The sequence below is a fragment of the Taudactylus pleione genome, unplaced genomic scaffold (assembly GCF_031769625.1).
Source record: "Taudactylus pleione unplaced genomic scaffold, aTauple2 ptg000201l, whole genome shotgun sequence".
Lineage (NCBI taxonomy): Eukaryota > Metazoa > Chordata > Amphibia > Anura > Myobatrachidae > Taudactylus > Taudactylus pleione.
The window spans coordinates 33,377,881-33,401,274 of NW_028284603.1; the positions used below are offsets into that span (position 1 = coordinate 33,377,881).

The window sequence follows — 23,394 nt, forward strand, 5'->3', positions numbered from 1 at the left end:
AGAAATAAGCAATGTAACTTTCATGTACGGGTTATCTAATGAGGATTGGAATAATGGGACCTACCGTACAGTGGAGGCTTACACAACACAGTTGTGATACCATTTTTTACTGTCATGTTTAATTGTGCAAATGTATGCAAGTTATAGATGTGCAAATATATGTTTATAAAAAAACATACTGAAACATACAAGTAGACGCACTATTCAGTAAGTTAGGCACTATTACTGGTGCATGAATTTTTGCAAAAAATACAGTGAGAAGTGTGCGGTCATGAATTGCAGGGACAGAGCTTTCTCACTAGCTTTGTCCCTGATTGAGAATGTTAATACATTCTTCAGATAGTTTCCTAAATTCACAATGCAACCTGCATTAGCGCTGTTTCTAGGGAATTAGCCCGCATGACATGTCCAAAATATGAGAGTCGTTGTTTGGTGATCTTACCTTCTAATGATATTTTTGGTTTGACCCGCTCTAGGACTGCATTGTTTGTATTCATTGCTGTCCATGGTATGCGCAGCATTCGCCTGCAGCACCACAACTCAAAAGCGTTGATTCTCTTGAGATCTGCCTTCTTGAGTGTCTAGGTTTTGCATGCATACATAAAGATCGGAAAAACAATTGCATTGACCAACCGTGCTTTTGTTGCGCTGCTGATATCTTTGCTCTACCATATCTTTGTCATTCCTAGCATAGCATTGCGGCCAAGTGCAATTCGTCACTTTATTTCAGTAGATGATTCTCCACTGCGATCAATCTTAGAACCCAGAAAGAGGAAGTCTTGTACCGATTTGACTTCCTCATTATCGATTGCAATATGGACTGCATCATCACTTGCCATAGTCATTATCTTTGTTTTCTTGATGTTGAGGTACAGTCCCATGCTCTCGCTTTCTTCTTTGACTCTTCTGACCATATATTCTAGGTCTTTTCTACTTTCAGCAAGCAGAGTCATATCATCAGCATATCGTAGATTGTTAATGTTTCTACCTCCGATTTTGACTTCAATTGTAGACTCGTCCAAATTGCATCATCTCATGATCATTTTGGCATGAATATTAAATAAAGCTGGTGAGAGAATACAGCCTTGTCGAACGCCTTTTCCGATCTTGAACCAATCCGTGTTGCCAAAAGCTGTCCTGACTGTGGCTTCTTGACTCATGTAGAGCATTCTCATCGGTTTCTCCAGGTGCTCCGGAATGCCCATCTGCCGTAAACATTTCCATAGCTTGTCGTGATCAATTCAATCGAATGCTTTGCTGTAGTCAATGAAACAAATGTACACGTCCTTTTGATACTATCATGTCTTTTCCATAATCCATCGCAGGTTTTCGATTTGATCTCTGGTCCCCCAACCCCTGTAAAATCCAGCCTGCATGTCTGGGAGCTCCTTCTCTACAAAGTAGGCCATGCATCTTTGAATAATCTTCAGAAATATTTTGCTTGCATGTGATATGAGTGCAATAGTCCGATAGTTGCCACATTCCTGTGCATCACGCTTTTTTGGAAGCATGACAAATACTAATCTAGTCCAATCTTTGGGCCATGAGTTAATTCTCCATATCTGCTGACAAAGTGCTGTTAGTGTTGAGACAGGTACCCACTTGAGTAATTCGGCTTGTAAACCATCAACGCCTGGGGCTTTCCTGTTTGGTAGTTGTTTTAAAGCCCAGGCAACCTCCTCCTCTAGAACATCTGGTTCATACTCGCTTGGATTTTCCTGGCCAATGGGCTGATTTGGTCCATTGTGTATTCCTTCCACCTGTGCTTGATTTGGTCTTCATTCAGTAGGATTTTACCAATCCGGTCTTTGATGGTCGCTGCTTTGCATGACGTAAATGGTGCACGTGCCTGCTTCACAAAGGTGAACAGTTCACGAATGTGGCCTTGCTTGTTTGAGTCTTCCAATTTTGTGCACTGTTCATTCTAGTAACGTTCCTTATCTCGCTTCTCTCTGAAATTCCGCATTTAGCAATTTGAATTCGATACTATTGCCAGAGGCCTTGACTATTCATCTCTTTCTTGAAATTTCAATCAATGCATCTGATAACCATTGAGATTTCATTGCTGGTTCTTTGTACCTAACAAATTTTTTCGATTTATCCATTATGATTGCTTTCATTTCTTCCCACAGATCATCTGGGTCTTTTCCAGTTGTACTCAGCACTTCAAATTGGTTTTTTACCTCTATTCCATATTGTGCTGCAAAATTGTTGGTATCAAAACGTTGCATCGTAGGCGTCCTTTTGATGGTGTTGAACCGGAGTTTCACTTTAGTGACGAGTAGCTGATGGTCAGAGCCACTATCCGCACCTGGGAGTGTTTTAACTGCTTGCATTGAGCTCTTCCATTGTTGTTGGCAGAGAAATTAGTCGATCTTATTGCGATGTTGACTGTTAGGAGATGTGTATAAGCGGCGTTTAGGCTGTTCAAACCACGTGTTCATGATCAGTAGCCAATTTTCTTGACAGAACTGATCCAGTCGGTCCCCAGCCTCATTCCGTTCTCCTAATCTGAATTTGGCAGCAACCAGTGGCTCTTCTCCTTCTCCTACTTTTGCATTGAAATCTCCAACAATAAAGATGATGTCTTTAGCAAGAAGTTGGTCGACTGCTTGTTGGAGTTCTGCATAAAATTGTTCAATATCCTTTTCTGTTGCATCTGAAGTGGGCGCATAAACCTGTAGCAGTGTGATAGTACGGGGTTTCCCGTAGAAATTAACGGACATGATTCTGTCATTGATTGCATTGAACCCCTGAACAAACTTGGCGATTTTCTTTTCATGATGACAGCTACTCCATTACGTCTGATGTTTTCGTTACTGGAGTAGTAAACTGCATAATCATCACTGTTCAAGTATCCACTGCCAATCCAGTGAAGTTCGCTGACACCAAGGATATCGATATTTAGATGTTCCATATCCCTTTTAACGATATTCAGTTTGCCCGTGTTCATGCCACGGACGTTCCATGTTCTGATGTTGTGAGCCTTAGTAAAATGCAGACGACTTCTTTCGCTTGAAGCTGCATCAGCATAACGGAGTCCTGATGGCTTTATGCGATCCACATCATAAATGCTCGAGTTACTCGAAGGTCGTCATTGTTCTTCCCTGCTAGCATATTGGGTGCCTTCTGGCCCATGGGCCCACCTTCCAGCACCATATTCGAAAGTGATTGTTTGTGATCCATAAAGTATTTTTGCAGTAATAGTGGAGTAGTTTGCCATTTCTTTGTCTACCCCTCCCCATTTATCCGGGCTTGGGACCGGCACATAGCTGTTGACAACTACATGGCTCGGTTTCTAATTGTATAGATGATACTAAATACATTGGTATATTACTGCCTTATTGGATGTTTATTATTCTCTCAGCTCAGGCAACTTATATGAGACTCATCAGCATTAGGGGAACTTGTAAAGGAGAAGAAAAAAATGTTTCTTTAAAAATGAGAAGTGGACATAGCTGCAGACACGCTAGTCATGTGCAACTTTTGCAGTTGCTCTACTACTGAAACAAAGATCCATGACTAATGATGAATATTATCAACATGGACTTTTACAGTGTATAAAATGGTTTTAAATGAATAAAGTTGAAATCATGGTCTGGACTGCTTGTAGAATTGGCAATAGAGTGAACAGGATCCGAGCTATCAGTGCATTTGAAGAGGATATCTCTGCACTCAGGCTAGCACTCAGGATGTGAGGGGGAAACAGCTAAAGTGTGAGATATTCTTCCCCCACAAAATATGTAAGCATAAAGAAATGTTAGTGCTACACCATATGTATACTGAGATGTGCATATATATATATATGAGATATCAAATCATGGTCCTGCAGTATGAGGTGATAAAAGTATGAATAGCGCTAATGTAAGCTAATTTGCTTACCTCACAAGAATGTGGTCCTATTAGTGTCACATCCCTGATGAAAGCTGTTCTACTGAAATGCATTGGAAACACAGCTTGCATTTATTTCCATACTTTCTATATAGATTTCATCCATTCACCTAATAGCAATAGATGCATTGTGTGAAGTGTCAGCACATTATTCTTTCACAACACACCATGTACCACAGTATACAGCAAAGTGTCGATATATAATAGTGGAATACTATGGAAAATAAAATAGAATAACAGATACAGTACATGCAATATTAAATGGGAGTAGTATAGTCTATATTCTAGCTTCCCTGGACAGACACAGCATGTCTGTTCACTTCACTCTCCACAGCCGGGGTTAAATGCGCCAATGACCGGGTACCTTTATAGTATCAAAACCCGCAAAAATCTGACAGCGTGATAATGATGTTTTGCCTCGTTTTGGGATCTGAGTTAGGCAGGAAAACCCGAGCCGGACTCATATCCCAGCCCGGAAAGCAAAGTTTGGGTAGGTCCAGTTCTCTGGGAACTTTACCGCTCATCTCTAAGTCTTATACAGTGACTAATGAACGAAATTTATTCTATTTCCATTTTGTGGGGCCACAAATGATAGACTAAAATTTCAACTGATAAAACAGACAATATTGTAATGTTATAGAATATATTTGCTTACTGATCATCTCAAAATACTCTGCATTGTCCAATGAAAATAAACAACTCTAAGGGGCCTATTTACTGTATCTATATTATTTTTATTTAAAAAATGTGAAAATGGGTGTTTTCACACACTTTTCACATTATTTTAGTATCGCATAAATTTATTAAAGGGCAATTAGAGTAGTTTTCATGAAAAACTACTATATGTCCTTTAATTCGCATATTTTTAGTATGCAGATCGCATTTCCCATACTTGTAATGGAAAATGTGATCTGCATGAAATTTACTAAAAATAAAGGCAGAGCAGAGCTGGGAGCCGGCCTCTGTGATCAGCTGTGTGGTCTAAATAGACCACATTCTGATCACTGGAAAAAAAGCCCCACCTGATTCCAGGGATCGGAGATCGTCACTCCGGTGAGATCCTCTGAGGCTCCAGTCAGCTGATCTCCAGGCTCCTGCACTTCATTGTGACCCTGGCCAGCTGTGCTGTAAACTGGCATCTCAGTTTACAGCATCAGTTGTCCGGGGTCACAGTGCAGTGCAGGAGCCAAGAGAACAGCTGACTGGAGGAGAGAGCTCATCAGGCAGGTAAGTGCTAGCGGTGGAGCAAGGGGGTAGTTGGGCGGTAGTGGGGGTGGGGGGCAGTACTAGCCAGCTGGCGCATGTGCAGATATATCTCACTGTATTTTTTTTTACATAGCTTTATCACAAGCAATGTCCCAGGGTGCGGATATTGATACATCCCTGTGATAACTTTGATTATCACAATGCAATAATGATCATTATCATTACTGGATAACCTCAATTAAATTGCAGATTTTGAATCATAGGGTTGTAAACATTTTCTGAATTAATTACAAGTAAAAAGAACAGAGTAATGCATTACATAGGTATTCATCCCATCTAGTTTTAATATTCAGTGAAAGCAGGTTTACAGTAGCTGCAAGTACAGATTTAAGTTTATATGGGTTAGTCCAGTTAAAGAGGAGGGCACTACAGAGCCTTGACAAAGCTCTGGCCGTTACCTGCTCAAAGGACATGTTAAAGAAGAGGAAGCCTAGAGCTTGCAACTGGGCACCAGGTGCATTCCAGGGACATGCTAGGCACCTCTCTAGACAGGGGCCCCTACAAGTTAGCTACCTAGAGCCCCTCCTTTATAATCATCAAATGAGATGGCCTAGTTATTTTATTTGATCTTCATGATGAAACTCTTGTTTGGTAATGCGCTAAATGTGTGACCTCACACAGACAGGATTATTTATTTCAATTGGAACACATCCATTCTACAGAGGTGGATTTCAATCAATCACGGCACATCGGAAGACCAATAATTGCAGCATTGTTTTATTAGACATATCTTAGCAAAAGAGGCAAATATGTAATCAATTATTGTTTTATTTATTTGTAATTAAGAGTTTGATTTTCTTTTAATTGTAATAAATTGCAGATTATGTCGTGAGTAGTTTGTGTTGAACAGTGGTAGGAGTTCATGAACACATTTATTTTGTTTCCAGGTAAGAAACAACAATTTAAAACGATTCCAAAAAGGTGAAAATGTTTTATAAACACTGTAGTTCAGGTTACGGTAAAATGGATGTGACATTTGGATAGAGCTTACGGTTCAGGGAGAATGATCAATGGAGCATAGACAGAGAGGGGACATATTAATGTCCTTGCGATCCTCAAAGGAAATAGTGATCCCTTTTGCTCTGTATGTTACTATATTCAATGCTAACACAAGCTGCATTCTTTGGCAACTCAAACAAAGGGTCAACAAATATACAGTATACTAAAGATGTAACATGGAATTTTGCTGATTCTCCTGGACTATTCTGATGTCAAGGGAAATGCAAGGCTAAATAGTTCACCTTCTTCTATAACATGTAATAAATATTTGTTTTAACACCTTTATTGTAAATTATCTGGAGAATTATCATTGTAGTGACTATTTCAGATAATTGATGAGTACAGAAACAACCATTCAATGTCCTGTCACATGCTGCATCCTGGCTTGGTTCCTGTTTCTTTGAAGATCATGAAGACCCTAAAGGTTAAATCCAACTCATTTGGAGCTAGGCATAAAGATTAAAAGAAAGGTTGGGCCTGATTGTGAGTCATATATAATTATCTCCCAAATTCCGCCCAAATTCCTGCAATCCTGCAATCCCATGCCAACATCAGCCAGCATTCTAAATATGGATAAGTAATATAAAATTTCCACAGTGCTCCAATATGGTAATACATAAATTAACAAAGTATGAAAAGCTATAACAATTTATTGTATAAAATCCTGTATATGACACTAATTAAACCATAAAAATATACTATACCTAACATAAAACATTCACATGCATATAAGTGATTATAAGTGGCCACAATAGGCTAAGGTACAGTAAGTAATAGTAGTAATACTGTATTATAGTGATATAATTAGTAAAATTGCCAATTATTGTCTCTTATTGTCTCTCACCACTGAAGTGGTGAGAGATGATAATTGCCAATATTAATAACTGTACATTAACCAATTGTGGCCACATATATTCACTTATATGCATGGGAGATTTAATAAAGCTTGGAGAGAGATAAAATTGGAGTCACTTTACAGACTGTGTTTGAAAAATGACAGTTAGAAGCTTATTGGTTGGTGCTATTTGCCTCCAATTTGATCTCTCTCCAAGCTTTATTAAATCGCCTCCTAAGTTAGGTGACTTAGTTAACTTAGGGGCCTATTCATCATCACTTATTTTCTCAAAAGCATGTGAAACTTAACATTTTCACATACTTTTGTGAAAAGTAAGTGTCGGGGCTATCCATCAATTTCCGAAAAAGCATTATTTTCGGAAATTGATGATGTTACTGAATGCCACTTTTAGGTGGCGTTCAGCCCCGATAACCTTAACAGACTGCTGTTTACACAGCAGCCATTGAAGATTTACAAGCAGCCACACAGCACAGGGATCTGTTCAGATCCCTTCCTGCTGTGTCTGCACTGCAGAGCAGGTCCAGCTCGCCAAAAGAAGACAGGTGAGCCGGGCTAGGGATAAGGAGGGGGGTTGGGCACCCATGGGGGGAGGGGTTGAGAGGACACCCGTGGAGGGGATGTTTGGACACCCAAGGGGGGAGCAGGGGCACCGAGAGGGGGATGGAGCGGGTACAGTTTACCCAGGCCCGGGCTTCCAGAGGGGCCCGGCAGGGGCCCAGGTCTGGTGCTGCCCCCCCTCACTTCCTCCCTCTGCAGCAGCCCAGCACACAGCGTGTGCTGGGCTGCAGCAGGAGATTGCTTGCAGCTGCTAAGTAGCAGCCACAGCAATCTCCTATGCCTGAAGGGGGGAGCGATCACACTGATCGCGCCCCCGAGTGGCTTTGCGCCAGGCTGAGGGGCTCACAGCGCCCCCTCCCCGACGCACAGCACCGCATCGCGGTGCTGCAAAACTCTTTTTTTTCAAGGGGGCGTGGCCATGCCTTCTGAAATTAGGCCATGCCCCCTCTTTACCGGGGCCACACATGGCTCTCTACGCCCCTGGGGGGGAGGGGGGCATACACCCATGGGGGGGAGGAGGGGGTCCAAATAGTACACCCGCAGGGGGTAGGGGGGCCAGTGAAGTCTGCAGCCTGTCTTCAAGCTTCAAGTTTCACACTTCCAAAAAATTGCTTAGTAGAAACAGCAGTTTTTTGGAGGTGATAGTTTAGAACAGGAGGCATGATGAATGCCTCCTAAACTGTGATTGAACTTGCAGCGAGTTCAAACCATAATTATTTCATGTGATAATTATGTTTTGATGAATAGGTCCCTTAGTGAATTAGTTAAGGTAGATACAGCATATTTTTATGGTTTAATTAGTGTCATATACAAAATTTTATACAATAAATTGTGATATATTTTTTAACATTTTGGTCATTTATTTATTACCATGTTATAGCTCCATGGAATTTTTATATTAGTTGTTGTTTGGGTTGGCTATTTTTACATAGCTGCCGAATATTGGTAAATGAAATTACCTAATTTCTCAGCACTTGGAGTATATTGTTAATTCTGTTTGAGACATCATTGGAATTATCTCCATCCTTCCATCAAACTATCCCCCAGCCTGCATTGCTTTAAGCAGGCACTGAGGACCTTATTCAGAGTCAGTCGTTGCGGCTGCACGGTCGTACACCACCGATGATCGCTAAACTGCGCATGCGTAAAGTTCGCAATGCGCGTGTGCAAACTAGCCGCTACGATCAGAAATTTCTCTCTCCTTGAACACAGCCAGGTCGGTAGTTTGAGTGACTGAATGAGGCGTTTGTGGGTGGTAACAGGGGAAGGTGCTTGAAAATGGGGGAGTGGAGATCCGAACACAGGCGTGCCTAATTATGCGATTGGCGTTTTATGGGAGTGCATAATTAACAAAGTAGTGTCATGGGTGGTTTGTACACTGACATGATCATAGTGCTTAATAGAGGGTATGGTCAACCTTAAGCTCTACGACCAGTTCCGATGGTTACCGATTATTTAGATTAATCTTTATATGGCCGGAGATGACGTGTAATGCGTACGAGAAGGGGGCGTATTTTTTGTCTTACAGCCGCATCCTCCCCATGGTCGGCCAGCTAATGATCCGATATTAAGGACGCAACTTGCGAGTGCATCATTTGCATATCCGGCCCCTTTTCCCTTACTACCGTGCGGCCGCAACGTCCGACTCTGAATGAGGTCCTGAATACCCACCTGTTCCTAAAGCATATCCATCCACCAATTAACCATAACCATATCACCACGTATTCTACCTCATTCTCTTGCACTTTCCAATTCTCTCACCTCTTCTCCTGCCCTTAGCTTCCCTTATGCTGGCTCACTCCTGATGTCTTCTGTTTGTCTCCCGCTTCCATTTAGACTGTAAGCTGTGTGAGCAGAGCCCTCCTCCTTCCTGTTACCTACTTTTCTTGCACACCAGATACACTCTGTGCTAGATACACTCTGCACCACTGGACAGTACAGTACAATAGAGTGGACACTGGACAAGTAAAAGTTAGCATTAGAAATCTCAACACAGCCACTGATGCAAGGGATGCAATGGAAATATTCAGGGTGAGCTGAAACCTGTAGCTATTTGCATGGGTGCATATAATGGGTATAGGTTTTAGGAGTGGAGTCCAGGGGCAGAGAGCCCAAGGTGAAGGTGCAGAGTGCGGGTTTCCCCCAGATCCAAGACTACGGCTCTGCTCTAACAGAGTAGAGCCGGGAGCCTATCTGGATTCAGTCTGAGATTGGCCATTACTCACCACAGCACCAGCTTCCCCTGACTAGCTGTGCGGTCAGACGCCAGGTGTGGCGGTGGGTGACATGCTACGTATAATCCCCGAAGTTGCCTTGGTGGCGGTCCTGGGCACAGTCATATTGTCTTTCGTACCTGACTGGACCCTTCACCAATGGTAGCCTGGTCACCTCTCAGCTGACGCTCTCCTCAAATTTACCTAAGGTTATTAAGCAGGACTCCAGGAAATAGAAAGTTGCCTGAACAACTTCTCTTCTCCAGTAGCTGCTAGCTTCGGATCGCTGTTCCACGCTCCACGCTGTTGTATCCTCAGAGCACTTCACCAGTCTGTGATATTCTCCAGTGATATTTAACTTCATTCACTTCTGTTATTCTCCAGAAGTATAGGAATATTATTCTACTTTATATACAGATAGGAGATAGTAATATGCTAATGAACTCAGCCACACATGTGACTTCCCACTAGATTTTTGTCAGTGAGAAAGATGAGTGCATGTAATTGAAACACCTGGTATTAATTTGCATGCTCATTTCCCAGAAAGCCACATTATTAAAAATACATAGCATATATCTTTCTGAATAGGAGCAATTTTGGGTGAATGTTATATGTCACTTTCTACCCCTAATTTATGAGGATTGACATTTGGAAGTATTAAGCACATCTATATATAGAATGTACACTCACTATTAGGGTAACAACATTTTGGGAGAACCACTCAATAGTTTATTGACAACATTGTGTACAAAAAAAAGATATGCCCCTGATACAATAAGTGGTGGGTTCCTGTACACTGAACAAATAGATTCCTGTTATTTACTGTAAGGAATTATACAGGATAAATTGAGTTTATTAATATAAACTAAATTATTTTTGTCTTGTTGTCAACTTTGAATGCAACTCACTGGATACTGGCTTATTTATCAAATGGTGATAATCTTCTAATATATACGATCTGTCAATTTGAAACATTACGAATGACTTTTGACCATAGATCACAGAAGGTCTAATTTATTGAATTGTGTAAAATATAGAAAGAAAAAATAGAGATTTAATAACACCAAATAATTTCCCTCCCACCCACCCTTATGATGTATAAACAGGACATGCACCCTTTAACAAATCAATCATTTCAACGCCAGAGTCTGCCACACGACTGTGGCTGAAATGATTGGTTCATTTGGGCCAGCCACAAACAAGCTGGCAATTAATCTGTCCCTGCACAAACTGGCTCTACAGAGGCAAGATGTCATCCCCATCAGTGTTGTGTACATCCTCCTCCTCAAAGAGTATTAATTCGTCCCCGCTGGAATCCACCACCACGGGTCCCTCTGTACATTCTGGAGGCTGGTCTCCCTGGAAGAGTTGATAATTCATTTTGATGAACATCATCTTCTCCACATCTTGTGGAAGCAACCTCCTACGCCTTTCGCTGACAAGGTTCCCGGCTGCACTAAACCCTCTTTCGGAGTACACACTGGAGGGGGGCAACTCAGGAAAAATAGAGCCAGTTTGTACAGGGGCCTACAAATTGCCTCTTTTTCCTGCCAGTACAGGTACGGACTGTCTGACATACCTACTTGGATGCTGTCACCGATGTAATCCTCCTCCATTCTGTCAATGGTGACAGTATCATATGCAGTGACAGTAGACATGTCAGAAATTGTTGCCAGGTCCTTCAGTCTGGACCAGATGTCCAAATTTGGAACAGCCTGCCCTGCATCACCACCAGTGGGTTGCTTAGGATACCTAAGTTGTTTGCTGGCAGCCCCAGTTGTGGGAGAAAATGAAGAAGGAGCTGTTGACGTGTCACGTTCCACTTCAGCTGACAGTGTTTTCACCAGCCGGTCTTTGCACCTCTGCAGGCTTGTGTTGGCCAGAAAGAGAGACACCATGTGCTTGAGTCAGGTGCATACCCCCTCCTTTGCCTATGTCATAGGTGGATGTATAGGATTGAATGGTCTTTTGCTGCTCCTCCATCCTCTGAAGCATATAGAGGGTTGAGATCCACCGCGTCACAACCTCTTGCTTCAGGTGATGGCGGGGCAGGTTCAAGAGTGTTTGCTGATGCTCCAGTCTTCGGCACACAGTCGCTGAATGGCGAAAGTGGGCAGAAATTTTTCAGGCCACCCAAAGTGTCTCCTGCATGCTCTTTTCATTTTTCAGAAAATTCTGCACCACCAAATTTCTTGTGTGAGCAAAACATGGGACATGCTGGAAATTGCCCAGATGTAATGCCCGCACAATATTCGTGGCATTGTCAGATATCACAAATCCCCAGGAGAGTCTAAGTGGGGTAAGCCACTAGCCGAAGATTTCCCTCAGTTTTTCTAAGAGGTCGTCAGCGGTGTGCCTCTTACTGAAACCAGTGATACAAAGCGTAGCCTGCAGTGGAACGAGCTGGCATTTCTGAGCTGCTGCTACTGGTGACGCTGCTGTTGTTGCTGCGTAAGGTGATACATCTACCCAGTGGGCTTTCACAGTCATATAGTCCTTAGTATGCCCTGTTTCACTTGTCCACATGTCCATGGTTAAGTGGACATTGGGTACAACCACATTTTTTAGGACACCGAGGACACTTTTTCTGACATCTCTGCACAGTCTCGGTATTGCCTGCCTAGTGAAGTGGAATCTAGATGGGATTTGGTACTGGGGACACACTACCTCCATCAATTGTCTAAATCCCACTGCACTAATGGCAGATACTGGATGCACATCTAACACCAACATAGCAGTCAAGGCCTCAGTTATCCATTTTGCTTCAGGATGACTGCTGTCGTACTTCATCCTCCTCGCTAAGGACTGATGGAGGGTCAATTGTTTAGTAAAAGTAGTGGTGTTCCAACTTCCTCTCTGGGATGATTAATGACTCCCAGCAGCAACAGCAGCAGCGTCAGCAGTAGGTGTAGCAATGCAGGATCCTCCGGAGGAATCCTGGATAGGAGAGTCAGTCATGCCAGTGACATGGCCTGCAGGACTACTTCCGATCCTGACTAAGGAGGAATTGATGAGGAGGGATTAGACAGTGTGGTTTGCAGGTGCTTGGATACAACAGGACAAAGGGATTTAGGTGTCCCTGGACTGCTTATGGTCTTAGCCAAAGTTCTGAACTTCACAGTAACTTTTTATGAATGCGCTGCAGGTGACGTATAAGGGAGGCTGTTCCTAAGTGGTTAACATCCCAACCCCTACTTTTTTCAACCTTACATATGGTACATATGGCAAGACAGTTGTTGTCTGGATTTGGATAGAAATATTGCCAGACCAAAGAGGTGGAATGTTTGGTCTTCTGCCCAGGCATGACCATGATGGGCTTTTTCATCCCACGGACAACAACTGTCTCCCCTGGAGCCTGATATAAACAGACCACATCACAATCAGAATCCTCCTCAACAAACTTCCTCCTCAGCGCCAGCTAACCCGTATCCTCAACCTGTTGTACTTCAACAGTGACATGTTCAATTTGCATATCAGCAAGTGGACTGTGGGTGCTCCATCAAGAACTTGCAGAGGGTGTGCAAATGGTGGAAAGAGCCTTCTCTTCCCATCCAGTGTTGGGAAGGTCAGGCATCGCAATAGCCACCACACTTGGACTCTCCTTGGGGATTTGTGTTATATTTTCAGAATGCACAGTTCTACACTGTGCTTTTGCCAGCTTAACTCATTTGATTTTTGTAGCGGGAGGAGGGCTTCCATCATCATGTGAAGCTGAACCACTAGTCATGAACATAGGGAAAGACCTTAGCCGTTCCTTGCCACTCCATGTCGTAAATGGCATATTGGCAAGTGTATGTTTCTCCTCAGATGATTTAAATGTTTTTTTTTAGGTCCTTTTCCTGAACTTTGTCATTTGGGATTTTATATGCCCTCTACTATGACATTGGGCATCAACCTTGGCAGACGACGTTGATGACATTTTATCGTCTATGTTATGAGAAGTGGCAGCATCTTCAGCAATAGGAGGAAGTGGTTCTTGATCTTTCCATATTTTATTTTTATTGGACAAAGATTTATCCTCCATTTATGTTATATTGATATATATATATGCAGCTAAGGCACACACAAACACATAAAAGAAAAATTGTTTATTTTTTCTGGAGCACACTTTGGGGGTTATACCACCCTTTAACAGACGAGCAGCTGGTCCTTTACTTATGACACAGGTGCACACTTTGAGCTGCTCCTTTGTTGATGCACATGCGGCTACTGCACATACATTTCACACAGAAACACAGAAAAAAAGAAGAATTGTTTATTTTTTGTGGAGCACACTTTGGGGGTTACACTACCCTATAATAGACTTATGACACAGACGCATGCTTGGCGCTGCTCCTTTGTTGATTCACGTGCGGTTACAGTGCACATAATTCACAAACACAGATAAGGGGAATTTAAAAAAAATTTTTGAGTGCACTTTGGGGTTACACCACCCTTTAACAGACTTATGACACAGTCACATCCTTGGCGCTGCTCCTGTGTTGATGCACATGCAGCTACAGCGCACACAATTCACAACACAGAAAAGAAGATTTTTTAATTTTTTTGGGTGTGCACTTTGGGGGTTACACCACCCTTTAACAGACTTCTGACACAGGCACCTGTTTGGTGCTGCTCCTTTGTTGATGCACGTGTGGCTACAGTGCAAACAATTCACAAACACAGATAAGGGGAATTTAAAAAAATTTTTGGAGTGCACTTTGGGGTTACACCACCCTTTAACAGACTTATGACACAGTCGCATGCTTGGCGCTGCTATTTTGTTGATGCACATGCGGCTACAGTGCACACAATTCACAACACAGAAAAGAAGATTTTTTTATTTTTTTTGGTTTGCACTCTGGGGGTTACACCACCCTTTAACAGACTTCTGACACAGGCACTCGCTTGGTGCTACTCCTTTGTTAATGCACGTGTGGCTGCTGCACATAGATTTCACATGCAAACACAGAAAAAAAGAATTGTTTATTTTTTGTGGGGCGCACTTTGGGAGTTATACCACCATTTAATAGACGAGCCAGCCAGTCCTTTACTTATGACACAGGTGCATGCTAGGAGCTGCTCCTTTGTTAATGCACGTGCGGCTACTGCGGAAAAATTTCACACACAAACACAGAAAAAAAGAAGAATTATTTATCTTTTGTGGAGTGTACTTTGGGGTTTACATCACCCTTTAACAGACAAGCCAGCCGGCCCTTTACTTATGACACAGGTGCATGCTTGGTGCTGCTCATTTGTTGATGCATATGCGGCTACTGCACATACATTTCACTCACAAACACAGAAAAAAAGAAGAATTGTTTATTTTTCGTGGAGCGCACTCTGGGGGTTACACCACCCTTTAACAGATGAGCCAGCCGGCGTTTAAATTATGATACAGGCGCACTCTTGGCGCTGCTCCTTTGTTGATGCATGTGCAGCAACTGTGCATACATTTCACACACAAACATAGAAAAAAAGAAGAATTGTTTATTTTTTGTGGGGCACACTTTGGGGGTTACACCACCCTTTAACAGATGAGCCAGCTGCCCTTTTCTTATAACACAGGTGCACGCTTGGCGCAGTTCCTTTGTTGATGCACATGCGGCTACTGCACATACATTTCTCAAACAAACACAGGAAAAAAGAATTGTTTATGTATTTTTTGTGGAGCACACTTTGGTGGTTACACCACCCTTTTACAGATGAGCCAGCTGGCCCTTCACTTATGATACAGACGCACGCTTGACGCTGCTCCTTTGTTGATGCACATGCAGCTACTGCGCACACATTTCACACACAAACACAGAGAAAAAGCATTGTTTATTTTTTGTGGAGCGCACTTTGGGGGTTACACCACCCTTTAACAGACTTATGACACAGGCGCATGCTTGGCGCTGCTCCTTTGTTGATGCACGTGCTTCAACAGCGCACACAATTCACAAACTCAGAAAAGAAGAATTTTTAATTTTTTTGGAGTGCACGCTGGGTGTTACACCACCCTTTAACAGACTTATGACACAGGCGCACGCTTGGTGCTGCTCCTTTGTTGATGCACGTGCGGCTACTGCGCATACATTTCACACACAAACACAGAAAAAAAATAGTTTTTTTTTGTGGACTGCACTTTGGGGTTTATACTACCCTTTAACAGATGAGCCAGCTTGCCCTGTACTTATGACACAGGCACACGCTTGGTGCTGCTCCTTTGTTGATGCATGTGTGGCTACATCACACACAATTCACAAACACAGAAAAGAAGAATTTTTTATTTTTTTTGGAGTACACTTTGGGGGTTGCACCACCCTTTAACAGACTTATGACACAGGCGCATGCTTGGCACTGCTACTTTGTTGATGCACGTGCTTCAACAGCGCACACAATTCACAAACACAGAAAAGAAGATTTTTTTATTTTTTTTGGAGTACACTTTGGGGGTTATACCACCCTTTGACAGACTTATGACACAGGTGCATGCTTGGCACTGCTCCTTTGTTGATGCACGTGTGGCTGCTGTGCATGCATTTCACACACAAACACAGAAAAAATGAAGAATTGTTTTTTTTTGTGGAGCGCACTTTGGGGGTTATACAACCCTTTAACAGACGAGCCAGCCGACCCTTTACTTATGACACAGGCGCATGCTTGGTGCTTCTCCTTTGTTGATGCACGTGCGGCTACTGCGCACACATATCACACACAAACACAGAAAAAAAGAATTGCTTATTTATTGTGGAGCGCACTTTGGGGTTTACACCACCCTTCAATAGACTTATGACAAAGGCGCCCATTTGGCGCTGCTCCTTTGTTGATGCACATGCTTCTACAGCGCACACAATTCACAAACAAAGAAAAGAAGAATTTTTTTATTTTTTTGGAGTGCACTTTGGGGGTTACACCACCCTTTAACAGACTTATGACACAGGTGCATGCTTGACGCTGCTCCTTTGTTGATGCACGTGCGTCTGCTGTCCATACATTTCACACACACATACACAGAAAAAAAATTGTTTATATTATGTGGTGTGCACTTTGGGGGTTATACCATGCTTTAGCAGATGAGCCAGCCAGCCATTTACTTATGACACAGGTGCACGCTTGGTGCTGCTCTTTTCTTGATGCACGTGCGGCTACAATGCACACAATTCACAAACACAGAAAAGGAAAATTCTTTATTTTTTTATGGAGTACACTTTGGGGGTTATACCACCCTTTAACAGAGTTATGACACAGGCACACGCTTGGCGCTACTCCTTTGTTGATGCATGTGCGATTACTGCGCATACACATTTCACACACAAACACAGAAAAAAAGAAGAATTGTTTATTTTTTGTGGAGCGGACTTTGGGGGTTACCCCACCCATTAACAGATGAGCCAGCTGGCCCTTTACTTATGACACAAGCGCACGCTTGGCGCTGCTCCTTTGTTGATGCACGTGCGGCTACTGCACATACATTTCTCAAACAAACACAGGAAAAAAGAATTGTTGATGTATTTTTTGTGGAGCGCACTTTGGTGGTTACACCACCCTTTAACAGATGAGCCAGCCGGCCCTTCACTTATGATACAGGCGCACGCTTGACGCTGCTCCTTTGTTGATACACATGCAGCTACTGCGCACACATTTCACACACAAACACAGAAAAAAATAGTTTTTTTTTTTGCGGACTGCACTTTGGGGTTTTTACCACCCTTTAACAGATGAGCCAGCTGGCCCTTTACTTATGACACAGGCACATGCTTGGTGCTGCTCCTTTGTTGATGCTCATGTGGCTACATCACACACAATTCACAAACACAGAAAAGAAGACTTTTTTATTTTTTTTGGAGTACACTTTGGGGGTAGCACCACCCTTTAACAGACTTATGACACAGGCGCATGCTTGGCACTGCTCCTTTGTTGATGCACGTGCTTCAAAAGCGCACACAATTCACAAACACAGAAAAGAAGATTTTTTTTTTTTTTTTGGAGTACACTTTGGGGGTTATACCACCCTTTGACAGACTTATCACACAGGCGCATGCTTGGCGCTGCTCCTTTGTTGATGCACGTGTGGCTGCTGTGCATACATTTCACACACAAACACAGAAAAAATGAAGAATTGTTTTTTTTTTGTGGAGCGCACTTTGGGGGTTATACAACCCTTTAACAGTCGAGCCAGCCAACCCTTTACTTATGACACAGGCGCACGCTTGGTGCTTCTCCTTTGTTGATGCACGTGCGGCTACTGCGCACACATATCACACACAAACACAGAAAAAAAGAATTGCTTATTTATTGTGGAGCGCACGTTGGGGTTTACACCACCCTTTAACAGACTTATGACAAAGGCACACATTTGGCACTGCTCCTTTGTTGATGCACATGCTTCTACAGCGCACACAATTCACAAACAAAGAAAAGAAGAATTTTTTTATTTTTTTGGAGTGCACTTTGGGGGTTACACCACCCTTTAACAGACTTATGACACAGGTGCATGCTTGATGCTGCTCCTTTGTTGATGCACGTGTGGCTGCTGTCCATACATTTCACACACAAACACAGAAAAAAAAATGTTTCAATTATGTGGTTTGCACTTTGGGGGTTATACCACGCTTTAGCAGATGAGCCAGCCAGCCCTTTACTTATGACACAGGTGCACGCTTGGTGCTGCTCTTTTCTTGATGCACGTGCGGCTACAATGCACACAATTCACAAACACAGAAAAGGAAAATTCTTTATTTTTTTATGGAGTACACTTTGGGGGTTATACCACCCTTTAACAGACTTATGACACAGGCACACGCTTGGCGCTACTCCTTTGTTGATGCATGTGCGGTTACTGCGCATACACATTTCACACACAAACACAGAAAAAAAGAAGAATTGTTTATTTTTTGTGGAGCGCACTTTGGGGGTTACCCCACCCTTTAACAGATGAGCCAGGAGGCCCTTTACTTATGACACAGGCGCATGCTTGGCGTTGCTCCTTTGTTGATGCACGTGCAGCTGCTGTGCATACATTTCACACACCAAAAACACAGAAAAAAAGAATTGTTTATTTTTTGTGGAGCACACTTTGGGTGTTACCCCACCCTTTAACAGATGAGCCAGGTTGCTCTTTACTTATGACACAGGCGCATGCTTGGCGTTGCTCCTTTGTTGATGCACGTGCGGCTGCTGTGCATACATTTCACACACAAACAGAAAAAAAGAATTGTTTATTTTTTGTGGAGCGCACTTTTGGTGTTACACCACCCTTTAATAGATGACCCAGCTGGCCCTTTACTTATGACACAGACGCATGCTTGGCACTGCTCCTTTGTTGATGCACGTGCGGCTACTGCGCATACATTTCACACACAAACACAGAAAAAAAGAATTGTTTATTTTTTGTGGAGCGCACTTTGGGGGTTACACCACCCTTTAACAGACTTATGACACAGGCGCATGCTTGGTGCTGCTCCTTTGTTGTGCACGTGCTTCAACAGCGCACACAATTCACAAACACAGAAAAGAAGATTTTTTTATTTTTTTTGGAGTACACTTTGGGGGTTATACCACCCTTTGACAGACTTATCACACAGGCGCATGCTTGGCGCTGCTCCTTTGTTGATGCACGTGTGGCTGCTGTGCATACATTTCACACACAAACACAGAAAAAATGAAGAATTGTTTTTTTTTTGTGGAGCGCACTTTGGGGGTTATACAACCCTTTAACAGTTGAGCCAGCCGACCCTTTACTTATGACACAGGCGCACGCTTGGTGCTTCTCCTTTGTTGATGCACGTGCGGCTACTGCGCACACATATCACACACAAACACAGAAAAAAAGAATTGCTTATTTATTGTGGAGCGCACTTTGGGGTTTACACCACCCTTTAACAGACTTATGACAAAGGCACACATTTGGCACTGCTCCTTTGTTGATGCACATGCTTCTACAGCGCACACAATTCACAAACAAAGAAAAGAAGAATTTTTTTATTTTTTTGGAGTGCACTTTGGGGGTTACACCACCCTTTAACAGACTTATGACACAGGTGCATGTTTGATGCTGCTCCTTTGTTGATGCACGTGCGGCTGCTGTCCATACATTTCACACACAAACACAGAAAAAAAATTGTTTCAATTATGTGGTTTGCACTTTGGGGGTTATACCACGCTTTAGCAGATGAGCCAGCCAGCCCTTTACTTATGACACAGGTGCACGCTTTTTGCTGCTCTTTTCTTGATGCACGTGCGGCTACAATGCACACAATTCACAAACACAGAAAAGGAAAATTCTTTATTTTTTTATGGAGTACACTTTGGGGGTTATACCACCCTTTAACAGACTTATGACACAGGCACACGCTTGGCGCTACTCCTTTGTTGATGCATGTGCGGTTACTGCGCATACACATTTCACACACAAACACAGAAAAAAAGAAGAATTGTTTATTTTTTGTGGAGCGCACTTTGGGGGTTACCCCACCCTTTAACAGATGAGCCAGGAGGCCCTTTACTTATGACACAGGCGCATGCTTGGCGTTGCTCCTTTGTTGATGCACGTGCAGCTGCTGTGCATACATTTCACACGCAAACACAGAAAAAAAGAATTGTTTATTTTTTGTGGAGCACACTTTGGGTGTTACCCCACCCTTTAACAGATGAGCCAGGTTGCTCTTTACTTATGACACAGGCGCATGCTTGGCGTTGCTCCTTTGTTGATGCACGTGTGGCTGCTGTGCATACATTTCACACACAAACAGAAAAAAAGAATTGTTTATTTTTTGTGGAGCGCACTTTTGGTGTTACACCACCCTTTAATAGATGACCCAGCTGGCCCTTTACTTATGACACAGACGCATGCTTGGCACTGCTCCTTTGTTGATGCACGTGCGGCTACTGCGCATACATTTCACACACAAACACAGAAAAAAAGAATTGTTTATTTTTTGTGGAGCGCACTTTGGGGGTTACACCACCCTTTAACAGACTTATGACACAGGCGCGTGCTTGGTGCTGCTCCTTTGTTGATGCACGTGCTTCTACAGTGCACACAATTCACAAACACAGAAAAGAAGAATTTTTTACAATTTTTGGAGTGCACTCTGTGGGTTACACCACCCTTTACCAGACTTATGACACAGGCGCATGCTTGGCGCTGCTCCTTTGTTGATGCACATGCATCTACAGTGCACACAATTCACAAACACAGAAAAGAAGAATTTTAATTTTTTTTGGAGTGCACTTTGGGGGTTACACCACCCTTTAACAGATTTATGACACAGTCACATGCTTGGCACTGCTCACAACACAGAAAAGAAGATTTTTTTTGTATAAGTGCAATTTGGGGGTTACACCACCCTTTAAGAGATGAGCCAGCCGGCCCTATACTTATGACACATGCACAAGCTTGGTTCTGCTCCTTTGTTGAAGCATGTGCAGCGAGAGTGCACACAATTCACAAACACAGAAATAAATGTTTTTTTTGCACTTGGGTGGAGCACCCCTGATGGACAGATCACCCCCTGGACAACACTACAGCACTCTTTTAGGACTACAGCCTTTATGGGACACTGCACAACACAGCCAACCAGCCCCTATAGACTTTTGGAATGGACACAGCCCCTATGGACAACTGACTGCACAACACAGCCCAGCCAGCCCCTATGGACAACAGCAGCAGAACACAGTCCAGTCAGCCCCTATGGACAACAGCAGCACAACACAGCCCAGCCAGCCCCTATGGACTTTGGAGGAGGGGACACAGCCCATATGGACAACAGCAGCACAACACAACACATCCCAGCCCAGCCCAGCCAACCCTAACTCACACCCTCCCTCTTCACTGTCCACAGCCGGAGTGAGAAATGGTGCAGACGCAGGGACCTTTTATAGAATCAAAAAACTGTGAGATGAGGAAGGTGGGATGATGACGTTTTACCTCGATTTCAGTTCCGAGTTAAGTGGTGGGAAAACCCGAGCCGGACTTGGTTCCCGGATCGGATCAGGGGGGCTTGGGGTTTTTTGGATTTCTGAAATCTTAACCTGCTCATCCCTAGTTACTACCAATGTTCTTCAGGAATATTCAACATCAGTCAGTACCGATACTCTTTATTGATGTTCAACATTAGTCACTTCTAATACTCTGTAGTGATATTTAACATCAGTCACTACCAATATTCTTTAGGAATATTCATCATCGGTCACTACTGATACTCTTCAGTGATATTCAATATCATTCTCTACCAATACTCTTCAGTGATATTCAACATCAGTCACTACCAATATTCTTCAGGAATATTTAACATCGGTCACTACTGATACTCTTCAGTGATATTCAATATCTGTCACTATCAATACTTCTCAGTGATAATCAACATTGGTCACTACCGATACTCTCCAGTGATATTCTATATTTGTGACTATGATATTCTTCAGTGTAATTCTACATCAGTGATTACCAAGATACTCCATTGATAATCTCCAGCCACTTAGTTGTCTTTCTTTTCTCCCTGTCAGGTTCTAATTCCTGAGTCCCTGATCAGGTGGCCGCAACCTGCTAATTGGGTGCAGGTAAACTCATATCCCAATGGGAGGGATCACTGGTGAAAAGCACCAATGAGTTAGACTCCACGCCTCTGGTCAGGTTTCATCAACACCCATAACTAGCCTATGAGGAAATCATATGTAGACAATACTGCTACCTCTCCACATACCCACTCTGACTCACAGTCCTCTGACTGGAAACCTCAAGGACCAGGTCATGACACAGCCACATCCCAATTATCAACTGTGTTATCTCAATAGACCACAAGCTGATCACTGCACAAAAAAATATTTAAAAAAAATCCCTTACCTGATCCAGGGACCGGTGATTGGTGCTTGGGTCAGCTGGTCTCTCAGCTCCTGCACTGTGACCCTGGTCAGCTTTTGCATAGAACAGCTGACCAGGGTCACAGTGCAGGAGATGGGAGATCAGCTGATCGGAGCTCCAGAGAACATCACTGGAGCACCTATCACCGGATGTAAGTGTGACTGAGGTGGGGGGAATGTCACACAGGAGGGCTCAGTTGCAAGGGGGAGGACTCAAAGTATCCTATGATGGGTGCATGTGCAGTCACAGTGGGTTTCACGGGCGGGATTCACAGTGACAGAGCTTTATCGCAAGCTCTGTCCCTGCAAGGGATTTTTGATGAATTCCTGTGATATTTCCTAAATTCACAATGCGGAAATATCACACTACAACTGCATTTTAAATGCGGATTGTAGTAAATAGAGCCCTAAGTCTGACAATTATCTGCATATGCTCATCCCAAAATACGTGCGAGTGCTCCATTAATTCATTGCCTCACAGTGATGCCCATGTATGTGCAAGTGAGTAGCAACCATGCTGTGCATAACTCAGACTTACTCATAGGAATTATAAGATGCATATGCTGTCTGCAGGATGTAGTCGGCATCCCAGCGCACACAATCCCAGCAGTCACAATCACAGCACCAGTCAGATTCCCTGCTCCAGAATCCCGATGATTGTGATCCCAATGGTGAGTATTAGGGTTAGGGTTATGGTGAGTTTTAGGTTAGGGGTTAGGGTTAAGCATAGGAGGAGGGTTAGGCTGTGGGAGGAGAGAGTTAAGGTTAGGTTGCGGGGAGGGGAGT

The 23,394-nt window shown here is 43.2% G+C and overlaps 1 pseudogene; it reads right to left on the bottom strand.

Annotated features, from left to right (window-relative positions):
* Nucleotides 1–2,009: 2,009 nt before the first annotated feature.
* LOC148518297 (protein CFDP2 pseudogene) lies at nt 2,010–5,030 on the bottom strand (annotated as a pseudogene).
* Nucleotides 5,031–23,394: the final 18,364 nt, after the last annotated feature.